The sequence below is a fragment of the Labeo rohita genome, chromosome 1, assembly GCF_022985175.1.
Source record: "Labeo rohita strain BAU-BD-2019 chromosome 1, IGBB_LRoh.1.0, whole genome shotgun sequence".
In the NCBI taxonomy this organism is placed as follows: domain Eukaryota; kingdom Metazoa; phylum Chordata; class Actinopteri; order Cypriniformes; family Cyprinidae; genus Labeo; species Labeo rohita.
The window spans coordinates 4,330,941-4,336,998 of record NC_066869.1 but is presented as its reverse complement, the minus strand read 5'-3'; positions in this window follow the sequence as shown (position 1 = coordinate 4,336,998).

The window sequence follows — 6,058 nt, the reverse complement described above, 5'->3', positions numbered from 1 at the left end:
CTCAGGGACTCAACCGAGAGCAGTTCTCAGAATATATTAAAGGAAGTTCAAGTGTCACTTAAGCACACTTAAACAGTGTGTCTACACTGAACACTAAACAAGACAGATGAAAGACCCAAAAAGGATAAAACTTCCTTTTTGATCAAGATGAATAAAATATTCACTTTTCTGAACAAAGGAAATTCACTGTTACAAATACAAAGGAAAGACTGAAAACCACACAACAGCTTTTTATTGTAAGCAAAAAAAAAAAAAAAACACCAATTTATGTGCTCCTGCAGCCAACTAAGAAAGACCGTGGAAAGAATGAGTCTAGAGCCCTGGTCAGCCTGCAACTGATTCTGAAGCAGTGGCGGCAATAATTAAGGAGCGGCGGCAGGGACAGTGAGGGGGACGGATCGGGTCACTATGATTCTGGGGGGGTCACGTCCCCCCGTCCCTAGTGCTATCTGCGCACCTGTGGTAAGCGCCTGTGAAAACAAAGTCAGCATGGAGAGAGGAAAGTACGCGTTCTGTAGCTGGAAATAAAATCATTATTTTGAGTTTATTTCTGTCAAAGGCAAGAACATTATTGTGCGTTGTCAATTAGAGGGGAAGAAAACCTTTTTCAAACGTGCAAATCTCCATATCCAAGTTAAAACACCTGAAAGGGCAGCTTGGCACATTAAAACTTTTTGAGAACGTACCGGGTGAGAGCAACGCATCAATTTTTAAAAGTCAACCACAACTTAATTTACTTTACAACATTTCATCTACTTTCATGTTTGCACTTGGCAGATGCTTTCATCCAAAGTAACTCACATTGTATTTTTATTTGTTCATGCATCATATGGAACTTGAACCCATGACTTTGGTCGTTGTTAGTGCTGTGCTCTACTGTTTGAACTACAGGAATACTTCATTAATTCCTTAATCAATAAATATTATATGTATATATCATGGCTAGTTGTTCCACTTTTACTCCAGTGAAAGTGTTACCTGATTTTTAACTACTTGGAGGGCAGAATGTACACAAAATATTTTGATCCAAGACATTTTTTAATAGCTGAGTGTAAACAACATACAAAAACACTTGCACTTTTGACCTTAAACCTCATCACTGAGAACTTCCCTGTGTGACAACTAGACACACACACACACACACACACACACACACACAGAGAGAGAGAGAGAGAGAGAGAGAGAGAGAGAGAGAGAGAGAGAGAGAGAGAGAGAGAGAGAGAGAGAGAGAGAGAGAGAGATTTGATGATAATCAGTCTACAGAATGATTATAAAATCATGTTCTTACCTGTTTCACCAACACTCATGTCCAGTGACAGCACTACAAATGATCAAAATGGAACCAGTAATGGGATTTTTATGTGGCCAACACCTTATATTTAACATGAGGATATGATGCCACATAGTACAGATATAACAGAAGCAGAGACTAAAGATGGCTACCAGCACAGAGACGAAATTAGACTGACATCAACAAATAGGTGTAAACTTTATTTTTATGAAAACTGGGAAACTTTATAGTTTGTAGAGATGCTTATTATGTTTTCAAACTTACATGCATATTTAATCTCTTGCTGGGTAAACAAGGAAATAAAACATTGTGCATTGTATAAATAAATGTAACGAATTAATAGCAAATTTAATAATAAAATAAAATAAAACAATAATTAATAATAATAAAAAAAACAATAAAAAATAATAAAACAAACAAAAAGAACTTAAGAGTTTATAGAGAAAAAGAATATTGAAGTTGCTACTCATCCATCATATGAGATCATCTAAGCTTTTTTAGAAAGGCCTTGTGTCACTTCTCCATTGTCTCTCGTTATCTTGTGAAACTCTAAAGATGAACATTAATACAATTTCCTCTGCAGCGATGACTGATGTGAGAAAACAAGGCCTGTCCAAACTCACAGCAGCATGTATCTAGTGTTGACTGTGTGATCATGTGACCCTCATGAGAGACGGACAGACGAGTGCTGACGTCACAGACCTGCTGCTCTGACATTTGTAAGAAGCCCGATTTGTTTATATTGCTGATTTTGTTTAACTTAAAATGTAATACCTGCAGAAAATTATTCATTTATCCATTCAGTTTTCTCCTGTAGAGGGAGCTTAATGCTTAAGGCTGGTTAAAGACACTAAACGCCCGTATGAGAGATGTGAGTAGGCAGGTGTCACCGCAGTGAGGTGAGGAATGAAATGAGAGCAATCAAGATGAAAATGTTAACCTCTCAAAGTGAATCAAAGGCAAAGAAAATCACTCACACTCTGGCCATGATGCCAGAGGTTACACCCCGACTCTTCTTTGAAAGACATTGTAGGAGTTTTAATGACCACAGGGTGTCAGGACCTCGGTTTAACATCTCATCTGACAGACAATGCTTTTTGACAGTACAGTGTCCCTGTCAGAACACACACAGGCCACAGGTTAAGCACCCCCTGCTGGCCTCACTAACACATCTTTCAGCAGCAGCCTAGCTTTCCCAGGAGGTCTCCCATCCAGCTACTAACCAGGCTCAACCCTGCTTAACTTCAGTGGGCAACCAGTCTTGGGATACAGGGTGATATGGCTGCTGGACACCCTTTCTAAACAACATTCTCATCCCATTTTTAATGTAATAAACTCCACATATTTTAGCAATATAATAACAATCACCTGTCCAATACCCAGATTACACTCGGACACATTTCTAACCTGCATGTATTGATTCACAAGCTTACTAATTTATTAGTGATGTGTGAAATTAAACTTTTTTAATAATTTTGTAAAATGATTTACTCACCGCACAATGAGGACCTCTGAGGATCTAAAGATATAGGACTAATTTTTAACATGTTATATACTAAAAAGTTTTTGACTGAACAAATTTTAGACTTATCATAAAAAAAAAAAAAAAAAAAAAAAAAAAAGTTTTATAAGGGACGTCACTGCGTTTTTGCAACAACTGGGATTCACCTTACGACACTTCCTCTTTCTTTCCTATGTTATCGACGCTGGTAGGTCACGTGACAATGACAACATGGTGACGGTACTACATCCAGATTACATTCATACTACACTCAACACACATTCATACTATATAGAACATACTCTTTTTGCAGTTGTGAAGTAATTATTTTTTTTTAAAAAATACCTAGAGTATGGAAGTATGTAAGCCTGTTTCCGCCACTGAATTGAAGCAGATCAAGATGGCGCTGCGGATGGCTGCCTCAGTTTGTTGCTCCTTCGTACTTTTTCTGTTTTTGTTTGTTTGTCCTGTCTTAAGCAACATTTTTCCGATCAGCTTCTCAAGAAACAAGCTCTTGGACATAAGAAATTGCACACCAGATAACTTTTTGCCAACGTTTGAACATTCAGATGTCTTACTGGACATTTTAGTCGGAGGGGCTGCGTTCCTATACAAGCGCTCCAAGCGACGCAAGCGAGGAAAACGCGCCAGCGCGCTCGTGAAATTCCAACAGCGCGGTTTTAGGACTCCGTTGCCGAGTATTCATCTGGCGAATCTCCGCTCCCTTGCAAATAAATCAGACAAACTACAACTCCTCACCTGCACAAACAAGGACTTTTTAAACTCTGCTGCGCTTTGCTTCACGGAAACCTGGCTAAACGGAACCATTCCGGACAGCGCGCTTCATCTAACAGGCTTCCAGCTGATCAGAGCAGACCGCGTCACCGAGTCATCGGGGAAAACGAGAAGCGGTGGATTATGTTTTTATATCAATGAAGGATGGTGTACAGACGTGACGGTTTTAAGTAAGATGTGTTGCCCAAACTTGGAAGCTATCTTTATTAACTGTAAGCCTTTTTATTCACTGTTTTCCTCGTTTATTCTGGTGAGTGTGTACATTCCTCCTGATGCGCATGCAAGATAACTCAAACAGCTTCGCCAGGCCAAAGAGGACGCCTACAGGAGTGGGGACAAAGCCTTGTACAAACAGGCCAAATACACACTGAATAGGGAGATTAGAGTGGCAAAGTTAAACTACTCAGGAAAGCTAAAAAAAACAGCTTTCAAGAAATGACTCTAAATCAGTGTGGAACGTCCTGAGAGGCATCACCAGCTACAAGAGCCCGTCCCCCAGCACTGAGGCCAATCAACAACTGGCTGATGACCTGAATGAGTTTTACTGCAGGTTTGAAAAACAAAAGACTGGTCTGACACCCTACACCCACCCCGACTGTCCCACAACACAGCCATCAACACCCTGCCCCTCCATCCCCCTACTGTTTCTCAGCCTGCCCTTAAGATCTGTAAAGGTGATGTTTGCAAAGTCTTCAGGAAGCAGAAGATAAGGAAAGCCAAAGGCCCAGACGGTGTCTCTCCAGCCTGCCTTAAAGCCTGTGCTGTCCAGCTATCATCCATCTTCACATTGATCTTCAACAGATCCCTGGAGCTGTGTATAGTCCCATCCTGCTTCAGATGTTCCACCATCATCCCTGTACCCAAGAAACCAAAAACCACAGGACTTAATGACTACAGACCTGTTGCTTTAACATCTGTGGTCATGAAGTCATTTGAGAGACTGGTGTTGGCCTACTTGAAGGACATTACTGGACCCTTGCTGGACCCCCTGCAGTTTGCTTACCGAGCAAACAGGTCTGTGGATGATGCAGTAAATATGGGACTGCACTAGATCCTTCAACATCTGGACAAACCATGGACCTATGCAAGGATCTTTTTTGTGGACTTCAGCTCTGCTTTCAACACCATCATTCCAGATATCCTTCAGATTAAACTGTCACAGCTCTCTGTGCCCACCTCCATCTGTCAGTGGATCACCAGCCTGACAGACAGGCAGCAGCTAGTGAGGCTGGGAAAACTCACATCCAGCACCTGCAACATCAGCACTGGAGCTCCCCAGGGCTGCGTTCTCTCCCCACTGCTCTTCTCCCTCTATACAAATGACTGCACCTCTAAAGACCCCTCTGTTAAACTTCTGAAGTTTGCAGATGACACCACAGTCATCGGTCTCATCCGGGATGGCAACGAATCTGCTTACAGACGGGAGGTTGAGCAGCTGTCTCTCTCGTGCAGTCACAACAACCTGGAGCTCAACACACTCAAAACTGTAGAGATGACGGTGGACTTTCGGAGAAAGCCCCCTGCACTCATCCCTCTCACCATCATGAACAGCACTGTGGCTGCAGTGGACTCATTCAAGTTCCTAGGAACTAACATCTCCCAGGACCTGAAGTGGGACATTCACATTGACTCAATTGTGAAAAAAGCCCAGCAGAGGTTGTACTTTCTTCATCAACTGAAAAAGTTCAATCTACAACAGGCACTGATGACACAGTTTTACTCTGCTGTCAATGAGTCAGTTCTGTGCTCTTCTGTAACTGTCTGGTTTGGGGCAGCCAAAATCAGATATAAGACGACTGCAACGGACTGTTAGGACAGCAGAAAGGATCATTGGTGTGCACCTGCCCAACCTTCAGGACTTATACATCTCCAGAGTAAAGAAACGGGCAGGAAACATCATCCAAGACCATTCTCACCCCGGACACAACCTGTTTGCACTTCTCCCCTCAGGCAGACGCTACAGATCCCTGAGCACTAAAACATCTAGACATAAAAACAGCTTTTTCCCAAATGCCATCTCCAGCTTAAACAGATAACCAAGAATCATTACCTGGGTTCTACAATTCATTTCTGTATTTCTTTCTTCATTTCTAATTATTGTCTCTTTCTATAGTATTATTATGTAAACTTCTGTAGTATTATTATGTAAATACTCTTACACATCTCTTATTTATATAGCTGTATATAGAGAAAATAATGCACACATCTGTACATAAATTATCTGTTCCAGATTCATACATTATTATTTATTTTTAAGTTTTTATTTTATTTAAATGTTGTATATATGTATGTATGTATGTATGTATGTATGTATGTATGTATGTACCAGGAGCACCTTAAAAAACCACAACAAATTCCTTGTGTGTTTGCGCACACTTGGCGAATAAAGCTAATTCTGATTCTGAATTAAAAATAAAAAGGTAATTGCGGCTTTTGTAATTGAGAAAAAAAGTCAGAATTATGAGATACAA